Here is a 26,662-nt window from a genome sequence, read left to right as displayed (position 1 = left end):
GAGCAGATTAGTGGGATACAAATATAGAAGTGACATTGTAGTGGGTATTAGTCAGGTGCTCGTCTGAGCAAGTGGCCGGCCCCTGATAGGCTGGAGTGTATGGCCGCTGAACGATTGATTGGTGCGCCAGATTGATTGGGCCAGTGAAGCATCGGTCGTTTGTGTTTCCCTTAACTACTGCCTGCCGCCTCTCCGTTTTCTCCTTCTCCCTTCATTTTTTTCTTCCCCGATTCTCTCCCCTTCTCTCGCTCTGCAACAGTTGGTGTGTGTTCATCTTGGCTGTTCTCCATAGCTTGTTTGATGTGGTTTCCAGAAGTCCTGATCTGCAGTCCCTGGCCACTCTTTTTGTCATCGCTAGACCTGCTGTCTCTTTAGCCTCCATTGACTCCTTTTAACCTCCTCCTGTCTCCCTCACATTTAAACAGCTGTTTGCCTCCCCACCCTCTCGCTGGAGATAATAACGCTCCTGTTTTCCAAAGAAATCGCCTCTCAGTGTTTCATTCTCGCGGATTGTGTTGATTTCAGTCGTTGTGCATGTGAGAAACCATCCAGACTTAGTCTCAGACGGTACACCCACAATCCATTCACGGTTCACTGACAAGACTATATCTGAAAACCAGTTCAAATCTGATATGCTGACTTCATGCGACTTCCAGGTGTGTTTACAAAGTACCAGATTGACACAGTGAGCACTTCTGAGGAAGGGCTAATCTCTGGATTTGCTGATGTTTGCCAGATTAGTGGCATCAGAACTTTGTAAGATGATCCGAGTTTTCTTTTGAGGCATTAAATAGGAAGTTAACTTCGTATGTAAGACAACACTGCTATAACTGTGTCTTTGTTTGTTTAAAAACATAGTAAAATATTGTGAGATATTACTGCACTTTAAATAACTGTTATCTATTATAATATACTTTAAAATGTAATTTATTCCTGTTATTGCAAAGCTGAATTTTCAACACTTATTACTCTTATCATTCTAATATGCATGATTTGGTATCAATGCCGAAAACAGTTGTTCTGCATAGTATTTTTAGGCAACCTGCATAACAGTTTTGTCACATTTTATAAATGTTTATTGTCGATGATCCTGCCCCCATGTAAAACACTTTCTATGCCATACAGTCTCTTCCTGTCTAAATTGTTGGAATAAAATGTAGTGAGGACCACTGCAAATCTATCTGATTTGAGATATGTGGCAGCCATCTTGAAAATGCCCCATTGCAGCTGTTTTCTAAAATAGGTATCATACAAATGGTGTTACTCTACTCAGACAATGTCTAAAGTTTTCGTCAAGCTTTTGATGCTTTTTGTTAATGTTTTAGTGCTTAACCTTACCACGGTCAACTAAACTGATGGCTTTTTTGTTACCAGATTGATTTTTGTTGTCAGTAGATATGGCTGAGTGCTGAAAATATGCGTAAACTCAGCCAAATCTCTTACCAACTACTGCTGATTCTCAAAGTGCCACCAAGGGTTGTGTTACTTGTGGGCATTTTATCAAGCCTCCTCAGACGTGCAATTCAGCACTACATTCCACTCTGAAGAGCATGCCATATTTTCCATCCAGAGAGAAAGAAAGAAAGAGAGGGTACAGAGCAAAACAAATGGCCTTAGACAGGCAGTGTTGATTCAGAGGGACGTTCGGAGAAGAGTCACTGACCCTACATGGGCACCTTTCCTGCATATACCAGCACGTATAAGGTAAACCGAGTTGAAAGATCTCCTACTTACATAAAAGAGACAAAACTGCAGTCGGGACAGACATGGATTTTCTCACAGAGCTGACGAGGTCTCGATTTGGAAATAAATAGTCTATGCCAGGCACATTCATGGGTGTTGAGTAGAGCATGGGTTACCCTTCCTAACGCCTGTATGTTTGTGAAGGAGAATTCATTGTAAACAACAGGGAGTCCTGGTTCTTTATGGCTGTTCACACATATACTGTTTGGAGCTCTAAATACGCTTCTGTTCACATACAGTACAGTTTTGAAAAAGAGTCAACTGCATAGAACTCGCACACTCCCTGAAATAGGAACTTGGGATAAAGAAATAAACAATTCTGTTTTCTTAACGGTTCCAACTCTCAATAATGATTCTTTAAAAACTTCAAAGAATATATATATATATATATATATATATATATATATATATATAATGAACTAATGTCTCTAGTGATAATTACAGTAATTAATAGGTGTGTTTACACTGGCTTTTTAATGACGGCACAGTATTTTTCCACTAATCGGCCATAACTATATTAAATTACAATTCTAAAAATAAGTGGTAACATATTTAATTATTTAATTCTTTCCAACAGCGATTCATCAGGATGAATTTGATGGATTAACTTGTGTCATGTTTGGGGCAAGTTTGTTAAATAAGGTTGTGTCATAATCTTTATATATCTTTGATATTTACTTTAGTTATACTTTAGTTTACTTAGAAAAGGAGCTTGACTTTGTTATTCTTTCTGTTCACAGGTCACACCTGTTAGTAAACACCGTTGTCGATTTCAAACACTTGGCATGTGAACATAGACAAAGATACACTGGGATATGAACATGTGGTTCATATGTGTACATCTAAGCTGATTTGCTGTGCTTAGCTGGTTTGAACTGGTCTAGTTGATGTCACAGCCTGGCCAAAGATGGTACTATATGTGCTTAAAACTACTCCAACTCCAACAAACTAGATTCACTTAATAAAGCTGGGATATGTGCAGAGCAGCTTTGTTCAGCTGCAGATAGTTTTTCATCAGCAGGGGTGATCTGAACTGGTTGAAGTGGTGATGGGGAATGGGAAGTGATATGCAGGGTCCCATTCCGGCCCAGAGGGGAGGACTCAAGAGAAGGCTCTCGCTTTCAGGGCCATGCTAACATGTACAGGGAGCAGACACTGCTGTCACATCTCCCTCACCTCTTCCTGTCAGCCAGCGGCTACATGCGGTCAGGCTGCAGTGTGTTGGATGCTGTTGTTGTTGCACACAAACAGACATGGACAGACAAATCTGTTACCATGCGCTGAAGTGCAGAATGCATATGTGTGCTTTCTTTCTCTTACTTTCTATTTTAGACAAGGGCACTGGGAGCTATATATATATATATATATATATTTAGCCCAGGAACTCGTTTTAATTTTTGTTTTAAGCAAAGACTAAGATTTGAATAAGTTTACATGAGTGTGAAGATTTTAAGGTAGTATTTCAGCACCCGCATTTTTTGCCCTGATAGCACTGGCAGCAGCAATGTTGGAGTGAGACACCACTGGATCCAGTCAGTCCTGTCCTCATATGGACCCATTCCAGTAGGTCTTAATCACTGCCAGCTCACATTAACTAATGCAGCTTCGTTTATCACAAATTGTGGCAAGCTGAGATTAAATTCACCCTAAAAGGCCCAATTTAGATAGATTAAACTGATTTTCCTCTTTTCCTAGTCTTTCCTATGTGCAGACATGCAAACAACTAAACAGCTTGAAAAAGTATCTTAGAATTAGACTTTATTTTTAACTCTGGCAACCAGGGAGGCGTTTAACCCTGATCACGTTATAGGGCAACTCTGCTTATTGGATGATAGGATTTTAGCAAATTTCTTTAAATGCATAAGGCCTTATAAACAAATAACATCATGTAATAATCATGGAAACATTATTTTCTGCATGTAAAAAGTGATTGGCTCTTGTCACAGCGAGCTGGACGCCGTCACAGTTTAGCTCCCCTTGAACTGGGCTAATACTTGTCTATTCCGATTAGGATTAGTATGTGTCGCACTGACTCAGGCAGAGCCAGGAAGGGCTTATAATCTAATAAATCTAGATAAAAAACACTGAGATTGGTTTACTGAGGAGAAGGATTTAGCGCTGACCATCTCGGAGTGACACGGGGATTAGCCGGTCTTTCTGTGCTGCTCTTTACAGGCAGAGGGCGGCCACAGGAAGCGGGAGGAGGCACAGCGAGATGACCAGGGCTTTATATTGCAGAATAGACAGTGAGTTTAACTGGTAGTGACAAGGTCAGGGTAAGGCTTGTACAAAAAGGCTTTGTTCCATAGGCAGATTAGAAGGCTCTTCCCAAGTTTTTGTACTTTTGGATCTTGTAGGACATGTTGTGTGTTAATCTGGGCAGGATAGCGCTGCTGGCAGGAGGTGGAGCGAGGCCTGTGGGAAACAATTTGACTCAATGAATGTGCGAATTGCCAAATATTTACCATGCGTAGAGGTAGATTTTGTCAAAGTCTTGGGGATGAACTTTGTTTGATATTCTTGTTGAGTGATCCATGTATTTCCTTCCTCTGACTCTTTTTATGTGAACTCTTCCATATTTGTGTCTGTTGGCTGTTGTAGCCATGGAAACAGGCCAGGCCCGGGCACGTTACAGGACTCCTATTTAACTTGGGTTTGTCTATATTGTTTGTTTTGATCATTTATTCAATGAAATGGTACTTCACTGGTACTTCACTCAAATAATATGGTGTCCTGTTTCATATAATATGGTACTGTAAGTAGTGGTGAATAGTACTTTTCATTTCTATTTGCAAAGGTAATTGCTGCTTCAGTAATTGTAACTGCAACTGTTTTTCATAACTGTGACTCTATATACCATAATTGAGACATTTGTTGGCTGTTTATCACACAATGTTTGTTTCATTAAACTTTGTCTTATAATTGTCTTATTTACTTTGCAGCAGAAATGGGCTTCTACTTTTAACATACATACATACATACATACACATATATATATATATATATATATATATATATATATATATATATATATATATATATATATATATATGCATATATACAGTATGTGTTTGTATTTATAAACAAATGGGAGACATTGTTTATTACCGTACGTAATATAATGAAATAAATGTATTATTTCATCAATGTTTTTCAAACATTTTTACATTTAAAAAATTATCAAGATGATAACTTGACACCACTTACATGCAAAGTAATGAGGTCATGTGACTTAGCTTTTAGTATTGTCTTTAAGACTATTTTTCATAACTGTGATAAATGGAGACATTTTAGGCTTTTTCTTACAATTAAAGAAAATGTTTTCTTTACTCTGAAGCATAAGTGGGCTTCTATTCATTAACCACATATATAAAAATGAATTTAAAACATTGCAATATGGTTATAAACATTGCAGAGGAAGTCCCACTTTATAATACTATTATATCCAATTTTCTTTTATATTGAAGCATTAGCTATTAACATTGTATGATTTGAGCTAAAGAAGCACAGTTTATGATACCATTGTTTACTTTATATGAGTTGTCTACCAAGTAAGACTTTGATACTTCTCTATCTTTATCTCTTTATCTTTATACCTTTATCTCTATAACCTTTCTATTGTATGATATTCATTAATGAATTACAAATTCAAGTGCGAATATAATATTTCTGATGCGTTATTGGTAAATGAATTTTTTTTTTTGATTGTTGCATCTGAGAGCTGTCAGTATGAAGTCAGAGTTCTGCTGAATCAGTCAGTGAAACAAAAAAAACAAATAGATAAAAAGTTGCTTAGTCCATCTTTAAACCACTAAGCTTTTCTGGTGCTGGTGTTTGTCATGACCTGACATTCTAATATTTGTGTTTATTAACAATTCAAAGAGTCGCTCACTATCTTAAGCAGAAGACTTTCAAAGGCAAAAGAGCGCAGCCCCACCAGAACGCTTTCCTCTTTCCTTGGGAGACAGTTAGCAATATCATCTGGCAATTAAGAAGAAAACGAGAGAGAAATGGAAAAGCCAATTACCTCTCAGAGTTAGCTAAAGGCCATTTAAACAGTGTGCCCATGACATAATAATGTTTATTGTAAATATTATAGTCAGAGCCGGAGTGAGCCTGGCGTGAGAGGGAGGGAAAAATGGCATCAGTCTGAGACAGGGAATAATTTATTAAGATCTGAGATGCGCCAATTATGTGGAAAGGACCAAAAAGAAAAAAAGAGAAAAAATCACACTCTCCAGGAACCGCATACATGATTGCAATCTTGATTAAATCCCCCTGGATCTAATGAGTTGATTTTCTGCTGTTAATATTGCATTGGCTGATGATGGATTCGTTAAGATAATGGAACGGAGCTAAAATATAAATGACTCCCTGTCAAGGAGCAGATTTTTGTCATTTTGCGGCTGACACCTCCACCGTGGGGATTTGCTAAGGCTCTTTTTTGAGCCCAGATTGGCCAGATCTGGAATACTAATTTTCTCCTGCCAAGACTCATGATGCCAAAGCACACCCCCTCCCACACACACGCTTGGTAAATATCCCCTTTTTCATCTGAATAAAGGCAGCTGGGATGAAACATTACATGTGCATGTCTGTTTCATACTGGCTAATAAAGACCATTTACAACCCAAGATGTTTTCAGCGTAAACATTTTCATTCTTTCCCCACCTTTTGTTGTTTTTCAAACCGTAATGATCCACAAAAGAAATGTGTGAGTGGATGAAAGCCATCGGGTGCTGATGAACTGGTTGTATTGACTTGTCTCTGGAGATAAATAAATGTTGCGGCCCGACTCTGGTGCAGATCTAGCCTGTTGCATCCGCCTCACTTCATATTAAATGGCCTGTCACTTAGGCCAACAAGATACATGAAATGTGCTTCGTGTAGCATATTGATCTCTCGCTTTACTTAAGTCACACGAGCAGGTTATACAGATGTGTAGATGAAAGTTAATGCAAAAAGCATTTCTCTAACCAAAGCTGGGAATTAGTGGAGATTATATGTGCTGGCATTGATAGCGGTGAAGTAGCGATCATGAATTACGGAGTGAAGGTGGGTAGCATGGCTAATCGAATGTACCAGAGAGGTTCTGGGTGAAAATTTATAAAAAGTTCTGTAAGCGGCTGATGTACTGTATGAACTGTCGAGGTGTAATTATAACAAATTGCTCTTGGCGAGATTAAAAATCGTATTAAAGTCAACATGAAATTCGGTGTGCTACCCTTTTTCCCACTTATGTATTTTTGAGTGTAAAAGGATATTTTGTCTATTGGGAATTAATTTCAGCGCTCCATATCAGGATGGAAGTGTTTGGTGGAAGTGGTTTAGTTCGTCAGCCCCTGCTGGTATGTGAGTGAACTACACCATTCTGACTGGCCTGTGAATTCTGATTAAACAAATTAATAAATTAGTGCTGACAAATGATTAATCGCGATTAATTGCTTCCAAAAGAAAAGTTTTTGTTTGCACAATTATATATGTTTGTACTTTGTATATTTAGTATGTTTGTTTAAATATACACACACAATTTTTTTTATTTATTCACACAGAGACAGTTTTCCAGTATTATTAAGAGATAAAAAATATTTATTTTAATATCATTATAATATGTCATTATATATGAATTTTTATTGCATGTTTTGAAATTATTTTTGTGTTTTCTGGTTTCATTTTATTTTACGTTTTTTTTATTAGTCATTTTTGTCATTTTTAATCATGTCAATATATAGAAAATATACAGTATTTATTTACGTTTTGTGTGTGTGTGTGTGTGTGTGTGTGTGTTTTAAAGTTGAAAAAAGTTCCTCGGAAACTATCTGTAATAAAATATTTTTTTTTAATTTATTTTTTTTAATTAACATTTATTTCAAGTAACAAAATTACTTTATATGGTTTTAGTTTTACTTTTAGTTAACTATAATAACTCTAATAAATACTATATATTCTCTCATTATTGTAAATTTTTCAATGGGTCCCAGTTTCTTTTTTATTTTCTTTAAAATTGTGTAATAAATAGCGAAGACTAAAGGCCAGTATTTAAAGCCTGTATTTAGAAGTACATACGGTCAGTTTTGATTTCATGTTGGTCACGAGATGAGCTCACTTCCCGTCCCGTCTTTGCCTTTTCTCCCGATCCTCTTTATCGCAAAAGTGGTCGGTTTTCATGCTCTCGCTGACCTCGGCTCCCCCACCCGACCCCCTTCTCTTTTTTGTCATATTACCGGGGAAACAGTGTGATAGAAGCACACCCCCGGCCCTTTCTTCCATGTGTCACTTTTTTTGTCTCGTTACATGGTTTTGCTAAAAAGTTCTTTAATCAATCAAGTACGAGGCAGAAAATAGGCTTTGTCACGGCTGGGCCCGGGGTCGTGTGATGCTCGCTTTGCACTGTGACAGCTCCTCAAAAGGGCCAGAAAGGAATATTTTAAGAGGAAAATAGTGGTTTCCATGGTGCCTGCACTTGTTGCACATCACTCACCATTCTTCGCTCCCACGTGAGCGCTGGATTTCAAAGAGATGGACGACAAAAATTAGGGCAGGAGGGCAGGGTGGGGTGCAGAGGTAGCTGCCCCTCGGCCCAGTGTCCTTCTCTCCAGCAGGCAGCGGAGAATAGCATTGAGAAGTGACAGCAAAAAGGGGGGCCTTCTCGCCTCTGTCAGCTCCGCATAAGCAGCGCTATTAAGTAAATGTTCGATTTTTCATTGTGCCACAGGCGTTGAATAGCGACTCAGAGGGGAGTACGTAAAGAATGAAAAGGTCTGAGCCAGGGAGGAAAGACTGCTCGCTTTAATGGCTCCCAAAGTATGTCATCTGAATCATGTAATTAGTGATTAGCTTTTATTTGGGCCGAGTCTGCGTCCACCAGAAAGGGTTGGCGAGTTTCTAATTTTATAAGTTACAAACACAGCCAGGAAATGGAAACAATGGATCGGCCATAAATCCTAACTAAGAGGACAGAGGATTGTTATCTCAAGCTGCTTTGTATGCTACTTTGAATGTGTATGTTCCTGTTTTTAATTATTAAACCTACAAGTCCTCTGTGGATTCTCTGGGAGCAGCTAACTTCGCTTTCAGGATAGGAAGCTGTCATGTAAGAGTTTTGTCATGCACACGGACTCTGGGGGTTTAACGAAAATCAAGTTCTGTGGAAGAAATCTTTAATGGATGTTTTCTTCAAGGTGTGAGAAGCACATTAACAGAACTTGCTCTCCTGGTTTGTGTGCATAGAAGTATATTTCATGCCTGATTTGATCTGAGCACGATCATATGGCGAGACCGATTTCACCTTTCGATGCTTTTCTGTTTGTGAAATGACTTAATAAGGCCAAGTTTTTATGTGTGTGTGTCAGGGTTACTTTAAACAATTTGCAATCATTTCCATAGTATCATCTCCAGTCACAATAACAAACAAGGTTACTGCTTCCCTTCTACGCTTCTTGTCATGTACATGACCGTTTTGCTGTTTCCAGTGCTTAGAGAAGTGCGGCGCTCATCACTTTCTGTTGGTTTAACAGGTGTCGCTGCTTCCGTGTGGGTTTGTTAAAAAGTACACCACGCTCTTGATGGAGTTACTTACTAACCCACGATGGGTAACTGTGACGGCAAGGGAAAGGTAGCATCTAAATGTCATGTTTTCATGTCAACTGTCCGCTGCATAATTTCCCCCCTAAACGAAGCCCAGTCGTATGTGTCAATAATTGGTGAGCTAGTTTGTCTTTGAGATCCTTGGCAATCTGCTGTCAGTCTTCAGTAAAGGTTAAGGGGGTGCTGGGATATCTTCCTTGATGGCGTTTTATCATGCGAAGCATGCCCTGTTTCCTGATGAATATATTAAAATTATTACTGTGCAAACAGACTTTCTAATTACTGACCTGCTTGCCATTGTACTCTGCGTTCTTTCTTCGTGTTTTTTCCCCTCTCTCTCCCTCGCTCACTCTCTCTCTCTTTCTTCATGCCTTGTTTATTTATCTGCACCAGTGAATACAGAATAGTCAGAGCAATGTCATTTCCATCCACATGAAAATGATTTTGAAAATGCCAATCTTGCCTATTATACAGTGTAATTACAAGTCTGTTTTTTTTATCGTATCTTTAACCAGTGGGGAGACCCTTGAGAGGGTAAATATCTCATCTATGCTCTGTTCAAAAACCTAGTGAGCTGCCTACGGAGGCAGCATTGTGAGGCGTTGCAAAGGGTAGGTAACTTAATTATGCTGCCTTGTTTTAAGTCAGTGTTATTTGCAGAGAAGGCAATCCCATAATGCATTGTGACAAGCTCAATGCAAAAATGGCAGACAAATGTTTATAAATTAACTATTTAATTATTTAAATAAATGATAACCCCCCCCCCCCAAAAAAAAACTATACAAATAAAATGGATTGTTTTATCCCATTTGTACTTTTAAATGTTATATTGTCAAACTAAATTTGAGTAACCCATTTGGAGGGCTATTTGTGGGCTGCTTTGTAGAGTTCCTTATGATGTTCCGAGATGGTTTGGATGCTCCTTTAGAAAGTGGCTGTTTATAGGCATTAGGCAGTAAAGCAACTCAGTTGATTTGTTTAGAGGCAAACAAGGTAAATCTGATATATATAACCTTGTTTTTTCTCACATTAAAGTTACGTGATATCGGAGGTCTGTATCAAAACAGACCTCAGAGTGAGATGCATCACTGTCTACTACCTTGTTAGGGAGCATTTTAGTAATAATAGAAACTTTTAAAATATCTAATTTAGAACAGCCAACATTACCAGCAACTCAACAGAGAGGCAACAGAGACCCAACTGAAGTTTGATGTTAGCATTTTCAGATTGCAAATCATCTATAGTGTCCAAGGGCATGTTGCTGGTGTAACCTGCAGTACCACAACAAAAGCCGAAGAAGAAGAAGGTGTAACATTAAAATATATTAAAGTGCACATAATCACACACAAAACTCAAGTACATACGGAGGGAGGGATACTAGTAGACCAATCACAGTGATTACGGTCTGCGTTGAATTGACGCGCTGTTAGATTTTTGGAGAGGTGCACGTCAGGCTACGGCATAAGGGAGTGCGTCTATGTGTACACTACAGTGTAGGTCTGACGCAGAAGTTTAAATCAGTTTTTAGGCATAAGAATACAAATACTGGAAACTGTACTATTTTTAATTGCACAAAACTATTTTATCGAAACTTTTTCAAAACTTTTCCACCTCTATTACAAAACCTGAGTTGCCTCAATGCCTACTACATTGGGAGCATCTTAAAGGTACAATTTGTAATATATTTGCAGTAAAATATCCAAAAACCACTAAGCTAGTGTTATATATTTTGTCCAGCTGATTACTAACAATATCTCTAATGTTTTCAACTACTTGTAAATCAAAAGAAAAGACGTTAGTTACCCTTTGTTACCGCCTTTACTGACGTAGAAACCACATGATTACCTTCGTGGAAAAATGTGGAAGTAGCTTCGCGACAAACTTCAACTAGAAAGAGATGTGTTTTACTCGACAGTTGAGTTGTTTTGATTTGTATCTTTAAAGAAAATGTATGCTATGATAACTATCAACAAGATTAATATTATGGGGCATATACGGCAAACTTGATCATCGCGTCTCTAGACCAGCGCGAGGACGAGTCTGATCCATCGTTTAATCGCGTCTTTGCATTGACTTTGTATGTAATCTACTCGCGCAAATCGTTGAACTCGCGTTTAATCCATGATTTATCTTTCCATATGATTGATGGCCGTCAGCGGTTGGGTAGAAGACAACACATCCCATCATTCCATGCTCCTTCTTAGCGTCATCAAACCACACGATTGTTATTGTTTTGATAGTACGCCCTCTCGTGCCAGGTCCTACAACCTGTACCTTTAATTATCATGGAACCTGATAAGTGACTTTTTTGGTATGACTAACATTGCCAGCAACTCTACACACTGCACAAATGGCCCTTCAGAGGAGAAACTCAACTTCAGTTGGATTTTAGCATGTTGCTAAGCTAATTTTATTATTATTATTATTATTATTATTATTTTTATTTTTATTTTATTTTTTTTACAGATGTGAGTACTTTTATAAAGAAACTTACCCAGAATGATCTACGACACATAATTGGGCAGAATGAAGAGATCAACATGCATTATATCACGTTACATAACTTTGCCCGGATGGGGTAAAGGTGTGTCTTTTATATTTGCAAGAATGTGGAATACCACACTTTCTCATGTGTGAAAGAGAAAAAAAAACTTGGCAAATGCTCTCAGCTGATCATTGTAAATCTCAAACATGCACTTGATTAGCCTCTCTATTATGTTTGTGTTCTTTTCGCATTGGTGAAGAATGTGAAATATGGGGAGGTTGAAAAACACATTCCTCGCAGTTTCAGGCCAGCTTTTGTTCTGTTTTCTTCTCAGCAGGTTTCTCGAGATCCAAAGACATAAAATTCAACGTTTTCTTTGCGGTCTTTTATAACGTACACCCTGTCATGGCGTGCGTATGACGTGAGCTGGCGTGTGCGCCGTGCCAAACGTGTTATTAAAGTCACCTATTTACCGGCACATTCCGCCCGCGCCACTTCATGCAAAAGGGCAAGCCTGTTGTTTACTCTGCGCCGGAGATGTTGCACAGGGGTTTGATCTGGGGAGTTGATAGGAGCGGCAATTTAAAGAGAGGACACTGCAGCTCCCAACAAAAACAATTAAAGGAAAATGAAAGGCAGCCCCTACGGGTTAAAAATAGAAAATTAGCAACATGGATGCTGGAATGCACAGCTCCCCCTCATCCCAAACTTACGGGGCCTGCATTGTTATGTACGATCAGATCTGCCAGTTCCTCCTCTAAGCTCCTTGTCACATTTTGACTTAATGAAGTGCAACTTAGAAGGGAATTGGGTTCATCATGCTAGTCGCACGATGCTCCCTTGTTGTAGCAAACAGGGGCGGCGTGGGACCAGAGCGCTACAGCGCGAGTCGTTATCATTCCGGTCAGTCTGTTTAACACAAAATTAAACAAAGAACTAATTAGTGCCTCATGAATTAATAACTGCACTGTTGCCGAGTAGAAGTTAGGTTGCTGAGGGGAGATATAAAATAAGTAGGAAGATCAGGTTAGAATTATTATTACTTTTTCGGTTGCTCGTGCTCTCAAGGTTAGGAAACTTTGCCGGTTGCCACATTCTCTCATTTGGGTGTTTGTTTTTTCCTATGTGTGTGTGTGTATTAACTTTTCTTCACATGAGTGGCTAAACTTAAAGACTCCATTACATCTCTTGTCAAGGGCAGTTTACTTGCTTATGTTGACATATGAATTAGAGAGTGTGGGTGGGGTTTATAAAAACGTCATCCTACTTTTTGATAGCCAACTGGTTTTATTACGTCACTAATAAACTGCAAATTGCTACTTTTTAGCTGGTCACAGAGGGAGGGGCTTTCTTATTAGATAGCATCTGATTGGATAAAAATCTGTGCAGTGCAGGATGAGTCATCAATGTTTTGGGTGCGTCTTTCTGTTAGAGAAAGTCTGCAAATTGTTTAATGTGTTACAGTATGTCATTTTGTAGGTGTATACTAGCATATATATGGACAAAACGTGAACTAAAAGCCACGAAACAGCTTTGTCTCTGTAATGAAAATCTCAGTTTATTAAATTGATTATGGTTCAAATGAAAAAGATTACAAGTTACAAGACTAGGCTTGTTAAAGTTAAGGTAATCTTTTCAGTGTTAAAATACTTTATTCTAATTTAAAAAAAAGGTCTCCTGAAAAAAAGTAATCCACCTATTAACACATTGCTTTCTTTGTTTTAACATCCGCAAACAGCTGACATATCAATTCTGCTTTAACCAATCATGTGAGTTTAAGTCGGAGCTATCATTATGCTTGACCAATAGCATTTAGGGTAAGTGTTTTGGAAACCTGTTTGAAACATTAATTAATTAAAGCTATTTTTGCAGTTCCAGTTGGTGTCACTAGTAGCACGAAAATGAGACAGTTCTCCTTTAAACAAACATTAAAGTGATACAATTATGTTACAGAGTGACTAAGAATTACTCTGCTGTGTGCTCATCTCATAGCGTTAAACAATGCTTATCTCGCTCTCTCATCCACGCTCAGTTAGGCTCTGCTGTTCAAACCACATATATCACCAGACATCTCATCATGGATGTTTGCTTACAGAGAAATCAGAAGAAAGTGGTCACAGTTGGCTTGGCTTTACTGCCCAATGTAATATGAGTGTTGTGCTGGCCTTGGTTAATGCACGCCGGCCAAGGTCATAGTGGCTAATAAAATCCTCCCTCAATCAGATTTTAGGATTACTGATTCTAAGTAAATTATCATCGGCAAGCCACGTTAGAATATTTGCGAAAAACTGGCTACTGATGGCACACCTGCTCTCCTGGGCTGGGATGAAAAATGTGAGGGGGGTTTGTGGTGGGTTTCTGTCACCTGTCAGTCCCCACCAACTGCGACACCATACAGTAGTATTCTGTGTGTATGCAATGGGTCACAACGGGGGCCATTTGAGAGCCTTTTGTTCAGTCAGCACTGAGTTTCTGCACCCAGAATGCTAAGGGGGGAGACATATCTCCACATTAAGACACTCAATATACGCTCAGTGTGGATATGGGGGTATTAATGGAGTGTTTTATGTAATGCCGGTAAATAGAGGTTTGGATTTTATTTACTCTGAAGTGTTTTTTTCCTCTCTGTCTTGCAGATGAAGTAATCCTGTGAGTGGAGTGACTTGTTCTGAAGAGAAAGGTAGGAGAAGCATGCACGTTGACTGATGGTACATGTTCAGAATATATACATGTTTTTTATTCATATATTTATGGAAACAGCCTGGTGCAATTACTGCATTTAGTTATTTATGCTAATCTTTTTGTGCTCTCTATGTAACATAAAAGGAGAAATGTAAAAAAAAAAAAAAAAAAAAAAAACACAAGTTCGCAAGTTTTGGGTTGGATTAAAAAAAAAGTTTTTGAAAGAAATGTCGATCACACTTTATTTTATGGTCCAATTTTTGCCATTTTTAAACCATTAACTCCGACTTTGACTGTGTATTTGGTGGCAAAGCTGAATTGTAGAAAATAGAAAATAGAAAACAGTTATATATATATATATAAAAACAGATATATATATATATATATATATATATATATATATATATATATATATATATATATATATATATATATATATATATATGCCATCAAAAAAGTGTCCTTTTTGATGGCATCCTGGCTGAATAGAAGAATTAATTTCTAAATAAATAAATAATGCCACACTTTTGAGCAGTATAGAAACTCTCCATTTAAATGATCCGGTTGCAGAGGTTTTAAGAGAAAAATAAATAAAACATGATTCATATTGACAACTTTTATTGAACTTCATCATATTTATATTGAGCTTTGCATGCTTTCTGAAATATGAAAGTTTTGTCGTTCTCCTTTCACAAAATAAAGTCATACAGTGAGTGATTACATGTCGGTAAAATGTTAATTTCCCTTTTTAGGCTTCAAGGCGATGCTGTAATATATTGCTAACTTTCATTGTTGCTCTGAGGTTGCAGCGTTTGTTAAAAGTGCATGCAGCTTAGCACACAGTTTTCCATTATCATCATGTTTAGCACTTGACAGCTGCCATCTCGATAAGCATAAGATGCCACAAATGATTAATACAGCTCATGGAAGTTTCTGGACAAAGTTAAGAGCATAAAGATTTGCTCTCTGGGATGAATGACACTCTTTTCCGTGGCTTTGCCCGTGGCTCCTGAGTCAGCAGCGATCTCAGCAGAGAGGAGTGATGTTGTGCGTTGTCTCGTGTCAGTCCCGGGGTCATCCTCATGTCCAGGGGGTGCTGGCCTGACCATGATACGCAGCTCAGAGAAACCAACACCCCTTTGTCCTGCCAGTGTCTTTCAGCACAGGGCAAAATACACACTTGCAGCATCAATCACAGGCAAACTATGTCTAAACAATGTCTCGGCAGCCACCGGCAGTCATGCATGGCTGGGCAGGGAATGGAGAGAGAACAACACAGATCATGCTCTTTGTGTCCGGCGATATGTGGATGAGATGTTCTCCGATTCAGACATCTTTGTTCTTTAGAGCCTTTAAAAAAAATCTTGTAAGATAACAGCGATTGGTAGTGGTAGGCGCTAAGAGTCATGAGAAGGGTATATGTCACAATTTTTATTATAATTTTTTTTTAATTCAACATTTAATGATTTAATAAATTGATAAAAAAAATATATTATTAAATATGTTAGTTGTTTCACTCCTGCTATAACCAACAAATCAATCATTGAATTTCATGCAATATTTTTAAACGGCACATTACTGCTGTTGCATTGCATATACCATCATATCCAGGGCTGCTTTCAAGTCAAAGCAATGTTTTTCTGCGTCTCGGTCTAATAAGCCAGATGCTTTAGGAGTCCCTCTTCGCATTCAGACATAGGACAGTGTGCCAAGCTAGGCAGCCCCAGCATCATGACCCAATTCTCTCCTCATTGCAACCTGAATGGCTGGAGTATAGTTAGCTTAATTGGGTTTTGATATATTTAATTCGGCTAATCAGCCAAACTGGCTCCAACATGGGGCCTTGCATGCCTTTTCCCTTCCCGAAAAGCTCCCAGAGACCAGGCGGGTGGAGCGCAGAAGCCTCCCAGAATGGATTCCCTCTCAAACAGTGGGAAGAAAATTAAACTGCCAAATTTGTTTTTGTTGGTTCAGGCCTTCTGCGGGGAGTTGGAAGGCTTTTAATTGCGCTTGCTGTGAAGAATTGGATGAGCTGTTTTTAAGACAACAAAAAGCGGGCTCTGTCTCGCTAGACCGCCGAACTGGGCTGTTTTCAGAGATCGCTTGGGTCAAATGTAGCGCAAAGACAGATTGCGGAGACTATTCTCTCTTATTTAAGTAATTACAGACATTGATATATTAAACCCTCTTTTATAGGGCTGAAGAGAGCATCTATCTGCTGAGTTAACAAGTTACATTGTCAGCTTACTTTTCTTGTTTTCCTTTGGTATATCAGTCCAAACTGTGATAACAAAAAAGCCATCACCTCTTTTGTATGTCGTCGCCTATTTACTTTTTCTCTTTTTCCCTTCGATTATTTTGGCCTTTGAAATTTTTTCCAGTGTGTCAAAACAAGAAGAGGCTACATGGAAACGGCAGCCCTGTGTAAATATTTATGATGTAACATCTCCATGTGAATAGACTTTCTCTCTGGCCCATCCATCAAACCCGCCACCTCCTCAAATCGCCCCCTCAACCCCCCAACGCCCGGCCGCCACTCAGGCCGCAGGAAGCCAAGACAGGAGCATCGCGTTCCCCTCGCGCTCAAAGTAATTGATTTTCTTTTGAACCGGGGCCTCCGGGCCGCCACATCTTTTGAGACTGTGGTCTCTTGCCTTTCATAAGCCCTGAAACTTCAAAGCCTAAAGGGCTTTTTGTCTCAGTGGTACGTCCACTGGCCCTTAAAATGGTGCAACAGGGAAATGTGATGTAGGTCAAATTACAGCAGTTGCGCTTATAAAAAGTGAAATTTCTTAGCATATCAACGGAAGGCCTTGGTTACCTCTCATTCTAGATGGATCAGTCCAAAGTTAACACATGCCAAATGCAAAAGGGGATTTGATGATTAAATACCACAAGTGACTTGCAACTTTTTTAATACATGGCTTTAATTTGAAATATAAGACTGACCCTCGCTGATGTCAAGTTTTTTTTCTTTCCTGTCAACAAAAACATACTAAAAAGTGATTAATATTATGTATAATATAATACGTACTTTATCAATTTAATGTGTTCATTTATTATAATTTATTATTAAATAATAATCACTAATTCTTGGCCAATATATTTTCTTGACCATTAATTAATTTTGTATTATATTCAAATCAATAAATTTATAACCAGCATTTCCCTCACATTGTCCACCACTTTTCACAAATGAATTCTGGGTCTCTCTGCAAAGGATACATGCAATACCACTATAGATTTTGATGAATATGTGGAAAAATTTAAGGGATAGTCCCCAAAAAAACATTTACTTACTCTTATGTTATTCCAAACCTGTATATCTTATGTATAGTAAATGATGACAGCATTTTCTTTTTCGGGAAAACTGTCTTTTACCGTTTGAAACAGACTTCATGCCTGGAGCGCATTTGCAAAGTTTTACCATTTTGCCTTCAGCAGCTCACTAGATTTTGGAACGGGGCAATCTCCTTTGGCAAAATTCCTGGAAGTTTGTCTCTTTACAAATCCTTATGTCAATTATGGTATTGCAAAAAAAGCGTAACGAATGCAAACAGATATAGTGACAGAGGACATCATTGTGCAGAAATTCATCTGTTGCTTTTGGGCCTGGTGTAAACAGGTGTGGTTAAGTTGGCTTCTTCCCGGATGTGGTGGATTACAGCCATCTCCCTTTATGTAATTTCTGCCTGCGTTGGGTGGGAAATTAGGCATTGCAGTGTCCCTCAATAGAGCGACGTTACAGTGCCACTCTCTGCCTTTTTTATCAGAACAGACGGTTGCTAAGATGTAATTATCACCGTCTCTCCCTGATAGACTGTGCTGAGGACTGAAAAGGTAATATGGATTATCACAATAGTTCTACAGCTCAATACTGCTATCTAACTTTATCCATTTATCTGCAATGATGGGAATCCTTTGTGTTGTGCAGCGGTGTAGCATCTATCTAAATAATAAAGGCCATTGTCTCCCTTTTGAAGAGAAGGGATTGTCTTTTTAATTTCAGTGCCGTTTTATTATTGTTAATATTCAAGCTGTGGGGATGAAATTGAAATATTAAACCCAAAACATTAGTTGAAAGCCAGAGTAAGCTTAAGGAAGTGGAATATATGGCCATTTTTTTGTAATTACTTTTAATCAGCTGGCCTCAAGGTGATTTCTAGTGGGTGAGCTGCCCTCAAGTTCACTCAGATTTGACTAACGTATATCTATTGTTTTATCATTTAAAACCTAACAAGCTTCTTTTTGTGAAGAGATTTGCTTTATTATTGGGCTTGTTCTACATTTTTTAAATAAGGTGAGTATTGTGTTAGGAAAAGGATGTAGCCACTGAGCATAAGTGAGAGCTCCTCTTTAATCTTTATCTGTCTTGTGTGTGTCTGCATTTGTGTGACACAAGGACAGTGGGAGCTTTTAAGAGCTCAGTACAGAATAGACAACACTCGTTTTCACCTCTTTCTCACATATTTGGAGTGCCTCTTCTCTCCTGGCAGATCTATTCAAGCTTTCAATACCTTTTTCTCCTTCTCCGTCCCTGCTCCTTTCTCAGCGAGCAGGAGGGTTTTACTTTACCCCTTTGTCATCCTAATTGATTGCATTAACCTTTTGAGTATTGAATTTCCCCTGCATCACACAGAGCACAATGTGGAATATTATCATAATCTCTCCTAGTAATGGACACAGGGCAATCAACGATGCTTTAGGAAAAGTACATCTTTGAAAGATGGAACGACGTATTATTTTCAATCAAACGGATACCCTGGACTGGCAGGCTTTGAGAAACTTTGACGCTCTTGTGAAGGGTTATGTCTTTCTGTGTGCCCGACAGTTGACACTTTGAACTGCGCAGTCTTTAAATCGCAAGACTGCTCGACTTAACAAAATCATTTTTTCTTAAGATCCCTCTTATCTTGATGATAATGACATATGTCAGCCCGTACAAGGAAAATTTGATTTAACATTATAGTAGGGTATAGTTGGGCATTATATTCCAATTACATCATCAAAATGGCTTTTTATTAAATAAAAGATTTTTTATAAATGCTTATACACATACCATCACTTAACTACAATAATCTATCTATCTATCTGTCTGTCTATCTATCTATCTGTCTGTCTGTCTGTCCGTCTGTCCGTCCGTCCGTCTTTGTCTGTATGTATATATGTATATATGTATGTGTATATGTATATGTACACACACATATGCATGCGTTTGGCGTGTGATCATTGGTGCGTTATTATGATTAAGAGCTTCCTGTGTTGGAAAAGAGACAGTGGTTGTCTATTGGTATGATAATTTGTGTTTGCATTGGTGTGGGTGTATGGCCCAGCCACCCGCTCACCTGAAAAGACCCCTGTTGTGTTTTTCTCTTACTGCTTGTTTGAAGTATTAGGGGTCAGGAGATGCTGGCTTTAAAGGCAAGATTATCCCTCGGTTTACTTTGCGATTGCTGGGGCACATCGTTTAATCCCTTTACCCTCTTTACATTGGCCTGTCAGCTTTTAGAGGGATGTTGAAGTTCATTTTCCTGTAGATGGTTTCAACAAGGAAGGTATATCGTAACAGTAAAATCACACCCATAGGGATATTTGTAAGGGTTTTTTCTTTCAGTAAGAAATAAAGTTTTTGTCATCATTTACTTGTCCTTATGTCATTTTAAACCTGTACTTCTTTCACTGTTCACAACACACTTTTTCATACAATGAATGTGGATTGTGAAGTCACACTCCAAAAATGATAAGAAAAGCTCAATAAATGTGTCATAAAAGTGGTCCAAATGACATGTGTCATTTTCCAAGTCCTCTAATGTCATAGTAAAGCTTTATGTACGAATCGAACTGAGATGTAATTAGCATTTTACCAAAATTTCCCTTCTGCCAAAGCTCTCATTTGTGTAAGTTCAATATACAGGTATTCAATTTTAGCAAATTGTGATCAGTTATGAGAGACATGATGTTGAGCATCATTAAATTTAAATCTAATGTGCCATGACGTGACATATTTGAATATATACCATATTTTCCAGACTATAAGTCGCACTTTTTTTCATAGTTTGGCTGGTCCTGCGACTTATTTATCAAAATTAAATTTGACATGAACCGAGAGAAATGAACCAAGAGAAATGAACCAAGAGAAAACATTACCGTCTCCAGCCACGAGAGGGCGCTCTATGCTGCTCAGTGCTTCTGTAGTCTACACTTAGCAGCATAGAGCGCCCTCTCGCGGCTGTAGACGGTAATGTTTTCTCTTGGTTCTAAATAAATGCGACTTATAGTCCAGTGCAACTTATATATGTTTTTTTCCTCATCATGATGTATTTTTGGACTGATGCGACTTATACTCAGGTGCGTCTTATAGTCCGAAAAATACGGTAAGTGAATTATTGAAGATTTAAATAAACAGATGTCTTAAATATTTGTATTTTCCTTGCGGAAAGCTTCAGAAAAATGTTTTTATGGTGCTTTTATGTCATTTTTGACCTTGACAACTGCTGGTCACCATTGACATTATATATGAAATGAAAATATAAATCTTGATAAAGAGCAGCATGAACATTCTGCTAAACTTCTCTTTTTGTGTTATAAAACATCATACAGGTTTAAATCGACATGATGGTGCGTAATGATTGCACATATATTATTTTAATATCTGTTTCCAGAAAAGTTTTATATTTACAATGTGATAAAGCTTCTGTAAAGATCCCCAAACAAAACATGCCGCACTAGTAAAATGGTTGCGTATGACGAGAAACGGTATCTGTTCACTGTAAGCCAGGCTAATGCTTTTGATTAAAATGGATAAAAGTCAATGCTTTGTCATGCCCCCTCATTAGAAGAATGGTGACATAAAAACATCCTTTCAACAAAAACACAGCTTCTATTCGTGATGGGGCATGGTTTGTTGAATTTCAGCATCCCAACAAAAGGCCACGTCTGTGTGTGGAGCTGCTGTACTCACAGCCACCTGGCTTCTCTCTCACTCTCTTTTGTATTTCAGGATTTATTCAACAAAACCTGAAAACTGGAGCACTGCAAAAAGCTAAACTGACTTTTCAGGTTTTAATGGGAGAGTAAACAGCGGTACAAAGCATAAAATTAATTGATTGTTTAGCAACAAGGAGTCTGTGTTATCACGTTTCCCTGGTAACATGAAATTATTGTCTGGTTGCTTAGATGAATTGAAGCAAACCAGCCTTTAATTCATACCAACTCTATTATTATTTAAAAAAAAAAAAATTCAGGCAGGAGAGAAAAAAATCAATTGAAAGGGACCCTTATGAGCAGCCAGAGCAGACTTATGATCAATAATTATTGTAAACAGGGATACAGTGTCTTGATTTGATAGCATAGGGATTGACGTTCAAACACACCAAATGCTCATATTTATAGAAAAAATGCTCAGATGATGAACAGCAGTGCCAATATCTAAATTTCAGCCAGCGCTTGGGTCACGGGGGCCATTTTGCGTTAGTTACATGCAACATAAACTCCAAAACAAAATGGAGGTTTTGGGTGAACGATTGGTCAAGGTCAATTAATAACACGAAAACATCCCGCAGTGACTCGTCTCACTCCTGGGTCCACCGTCGCCGATGTCCGGTTAATGAACGTCATACACTAGTTTCACACAAATGTTCAATATACTGTATTGCTGTTTCACCGAGCAAGGTCAACCGGTCGATGAGTGTTATTTTTATACTCTGACAGTGAAAAATCCAGTCTGGGTGTCAATCGCTCATTCAATAGATCTGCTTCCTTTTCTGTAACTAAGCAAACTGAAACATACTGCTTATACTATTCATTGTGTTCCCTGTGGGTTGGTCTGTCAGATCGCACACCAACCCTCACATTTGTGCTGCCTTTTAAAGAGGAACAAACTGGGGACCAAAAAAAAAAAAAAAAGAAACATTGAGAAGTTTTGAAGGGTTTGGGAGTGAGTACATTAGAGGAACCTATTCATTACTCCAGCCTGTGTTGGCTGACAGGCCCCTTCTACATTAATATCAATTATCGTCTGATAAATTGCGCAAAACGGTCGGCACCGCATCGGTTTTCGTATATTTTAACCGCGCTGTCAAACCTACCAGTGTTGGATGTTCCTAACCCATCCTCAGATTTGCAGTTTGAGCTGAGAGCTGACATTTTCAACACACAGTGTCATATTTCCTGGCTTTGCCCAAACCAGCTGTCAGCTAGAGCAGGCTTAAACTCTTCACTTGTGTCTCAGGTTCTCTCAGGTCAAGACTAACAGCATGTTAGCGATTATACGTATACACACATTTCTCACACTTGGTAAATTCAGGCGTATTCCACATGCAGACGGTTGTTTGATTAGCTCCACCCAAACATTTATGACCTTAGAACTTTGTTTAAACAAAATGATCTGTTCATCTCTCTTCCTGTCTTTTTTTAACCCAACCCCCCCATTGCTCTTTTTCTCCTTACTCTCTCTGGGTAGTATTCAAAGACAGATATAGCAACAATCCTGATTGATCTAATCTGTTTACTGCATGCTATTTTCGATAGTTCCATCGAAAACTCCCTCCCTCCGCAAGCCCCACCGCCACCCACCGCTCTTCCCCCGTTTGCCTGACCTACATGGCGGTCACATGGCCTGCTTCCCTGGCCCAGCATTTTATGGAAAATCAGCGGGTGAGATAAAGCTGTGAGGTTTTAAGTGTTATCCTCTCTATCCTCTCAAGATGGCTGGTGTTGAAAGAGGCACCACTGTCACAAGTCAGGCCAATTTTGGGCCGCCTGTGACAGCTTTACTTCCACCATTGCCCTCTATTATAGTTTGATTGGATTTGTTTGGTTTCTGTTAAAGATTTTTGGCCTTCGTGTCACTGTATGTCACGTTAAACAGAGTTCACACCAAAATGACAGTTCTGTCATTATTTACACACCGTCATGTTGCTCCAAACCAGTGTGAGATGTTTTCAGTAAAGCCCTGATTTCCTTTTTTACATGCAATCACATTGAACTGCATGGAATCATTTATATATATATTTTTTTGTTGAAAAAATCATGCAAATGTCAGAAATATGGTCTATATGACCAATACTATACTAATATTAAATCCACATTTTTTTATTGATAATCCTTCTTTTGCAAAAACTTGCTATCCACATTGAGTCTACGAATCAGTCTTGTATGAATGAATCATTCAGACCAAACTGAGTCAATTGATACATATTAAAAATGTACATCGAAAGAGAGATTCTTTCAGACACTGCTGCTTTTTACATGAACATGCCAAGGAGATTTAGAGTCAAGACCTTTAGAGAATTACAATGTCTTTTTTAATAAAAATGAATTACCATTCAAAAGTTTGAGGTTGGTACGATATTCTTAGTAAGAAGTCTCTTATGCTCACCAAGTCTGCGTTTATTTAATCAAAAATACACTTTACAGCAGTTAAAATTTAAATTACTGATCCATCCAAAATCATTCTTATATGTTGATTTAGCATTTAATCATTATCAATGTTGAAAACGGTTGTGCTGCTTAATATTTTTTCTTGAAAACATGCTTTTAAAAATTCTTTGATGAATACAAATTCCAAAGGAACAGCACGCACACACGCACACACACACACACACACACACACACACACACACACACACACACGTATATATGTACTGTATATAGTTTGACAAATTGCATGTTCCTCATTCATTCATTCATTTTATTAAAAAGGACAGACAGGATATCCTCTTTTTCTTGAGTGAACTGTACCTTTAAAACTGTCCAGTACTGCATGACGGTAGTCTGTAGTGCTTTCCATCTAGTGTAGGTGGGCCGGCATTGGATGATCCCAGTGCCAAGCCAGTGGCTAAAGTCCAGGCTAGAGCAGAGCAGCCAGTGCTTAGGGCTCCCTTTCATGCGGTGACCGAGTCCCCTTCACACTGTTGTCTGCCTGTAAATTTTCTGCTGCCCTTGCTGTTCAGCCAATTACACCAAAAGAGCTTTAGTGATTTTTTTTTTTCCCCCTCCGCATCGTGTCGGGATTTATATATTTATTTATTTTACAGATGAATGCAAAGCATCTCTGAAGGTTAAAAAAATGCTGAATTTCACTGTGCCTATAATATAAACTTTTTTCCAGCTCCTTAGCTCACAGTAGGACTGATCAATAGATGTCAGGTCTGCTTGCTAGTTTCAACAAGCATTTGTGTTACATAAATCATCTCTACCATGCTTTTATTTTCAAATTTAGATTTATCCAACTTGTTGTGCTTCTTTAAAGAAGCAAATAAGTAATTTTATTACAAGCTAACCTGTGGTGTACAAATGAAATAAAACTGTCGAATAAAACACTAACATGCTGACAAAGTGTACGAAAGAAGATTAATAAGTTTAGCTGAACATTTGTCCCTGTTCATACAGCTTCTTTCAAACTTTGGAGGCTAGTGATTGTTTATGCATGTTTGTGGTCAAAATGAAAGGCTTGGATTGCTAAAAAAAAATGAACATTAGGGAAGTGGGAAAATGTATCACTGTAGTCTATTCCGCCTGCTGGAGTGACAGGCTTTCTACCTCACACCTTTGCTGATCTCAGATCTGTCTGTCCGGCTGCTGTTGATCAGCTTTGTTCTTCTCTTTCTGTCTCAGTAACAGAGTTTCTCATAAGGGGCCTCTCATCTGAAGGAGGGTAGTGTTTAACTTCTTAAAATGCCTTTTCTTTATGTGAACTGCTATGTTGCCACTGTTCCTTAAATAGAGCTTCAAAGGCTCATTTCCTCCTGAACACTATTTGTAGATTATTCTCTCTAATGCTTCAATGAAGTCAGTATCGAACTGCCTTTTTAGTGGACTGCACTTTAACCTCTACGATAGCTTATTTTCTTACTGTGTGCCTGGTATTATAGTAAACTATTAAGTGGTGCATGTTTTGTAATCCTTAATCAAAATTTGGGTCCATTTCTCAAATGACTTTCCTTATTCTTTAAAGTTTTGAAAAGTCTACAGAGGAACGGAAAGAGTTTCATTTGGAAAGGTAAACAAGAAAATTACCCAGTGGGCTCGTATTAAGCGTCCTTAAAGATTTATGCTACATTTTAAATTCAAAGTTTTCCTTGTCTTCATATTAGAAAAAGCAAGAGTTGTAAAGTTAGCTCAGTGTTGCATTTTTAATAATTGCACAGGAAGTAGCCAGGCAAACAACGGGGAAGAATAGAGAATAAACAGTGAGAAAACTGCAGCGTAGAAAAACACATGACAAGCTGCGGGCGGCGCTTGGGGTGTAAGCACAGGTTTGCGGTAAGTCGTTCCGAGGCTAACTCAGGTCTGGACTAGGTGCCGAAAGCTCCACACCATCTGCATTTTGCTGTTAACGTGCCTTCACATCCGTGGGAGGATTAGTGGAAAATCCCCAGGTTTTTTCAGCCAGTTGACAAATATCAGATTTGTCTCTAAAAATTAGCTCCATCCATATCGCCCACCATATGACACACAAAAAAGATTAGCTTTAATACCCAGCCAGCTTGAGTGTGGAAAAAAGCAGATTAAAGTTTCAGTTTAGCAATATTTACCGAGCCTCTTCTATCGGATCCCGGCTCTGCATCGGGGCAGAGTCTTCCAGAAGCCGCTCTCCCCCACACCCACTCTCTCTCTCAGATGCGAGATGTTTGTCTAGCAACAATTAATGCCAATATTTATCTAATTCATCATCGCCCAATCCAATGCCTGAAGGTTGTCTTTTTAGGATATGGCTTTTAAACAAACACAGGGAGCAGTTAAAGAGCGTTAAGTGAATAAAGGCAGCAGGTGTCCTTTCAGATGGAGCTTTGTAGTCCTCCCAGGCTGCTGTGCTGTTGTTTTAGCCACCCATTGGTGTGGAGCAGGGGGTGGCTGGGAAACGGGCCTAGTAGGTGACCCAAGACCCCTCTACTGTCCCATTGTGAGCACTTTTGTGGAAAGGTAGCAGCAGCATTTGATGTCACTTTAAAAGAGTCAGTCCTACGCATCACGGCATGGCGTGCCGAAACCCGTTCATCCGTAAGTCCCACACAAATTTACTGTTTATGAATTTGTGTCATGATATACAGAGCTTTCGGTGGGTAAACATAATTTAAGCTGCGCGTTTCAAATCACCTAGAAAAGCAGCCTTTATCACACATTCTAGCAAAAAGAATTATAGCAAGGAAACAAATTGATGCC

General features: G+C 38.6%; 1 long non-coding RNA gene across 1 annotated transcript in view; it reads left to right on the top strand.

Annotated features, from left to right (window-relative positions):
* LOC128012001 (uncharacterized) overlaps positions 1–14,675 on the top strand; it is an 87,055-nt gene extending 72,380 nt beyond the window's left edge. Inside the window, exon 4 of the long non-coding RNA XR_008182686.1 lies at positions 14,452–14,675. This is a non-coding gene — a long non-coding RNA (uncharacterized LOC128012001). The remainder of the gene's footprint in view (positions 1–14,451) is intronic.
* The last annotated feature ends 11,987 nt before the right edge of the window (positions 14,676–26,662 follow it).

Source organism: Carassius gibelio, chromosome B23 (assembly GCF_023724105.1).
Source record: "Carassius gibelio isolate Cgi1373 ecotype wild population from Czech Republic chromosome B23, carGib1.2-hapl.c, whole genome shotgun sequence".
Classification (NCBI taxonomy): Eukaryota; Metazoa; Chordata; class Actinopteri; order Cypriniformes; family Cyprinidae; genus Carassius; species Carassius gibelio.
The sequence above is the reverse complement of the archived record's forward strand: the minus strand, read 5'-3'. Positions and strand labels throughout refer to the sequence as shown.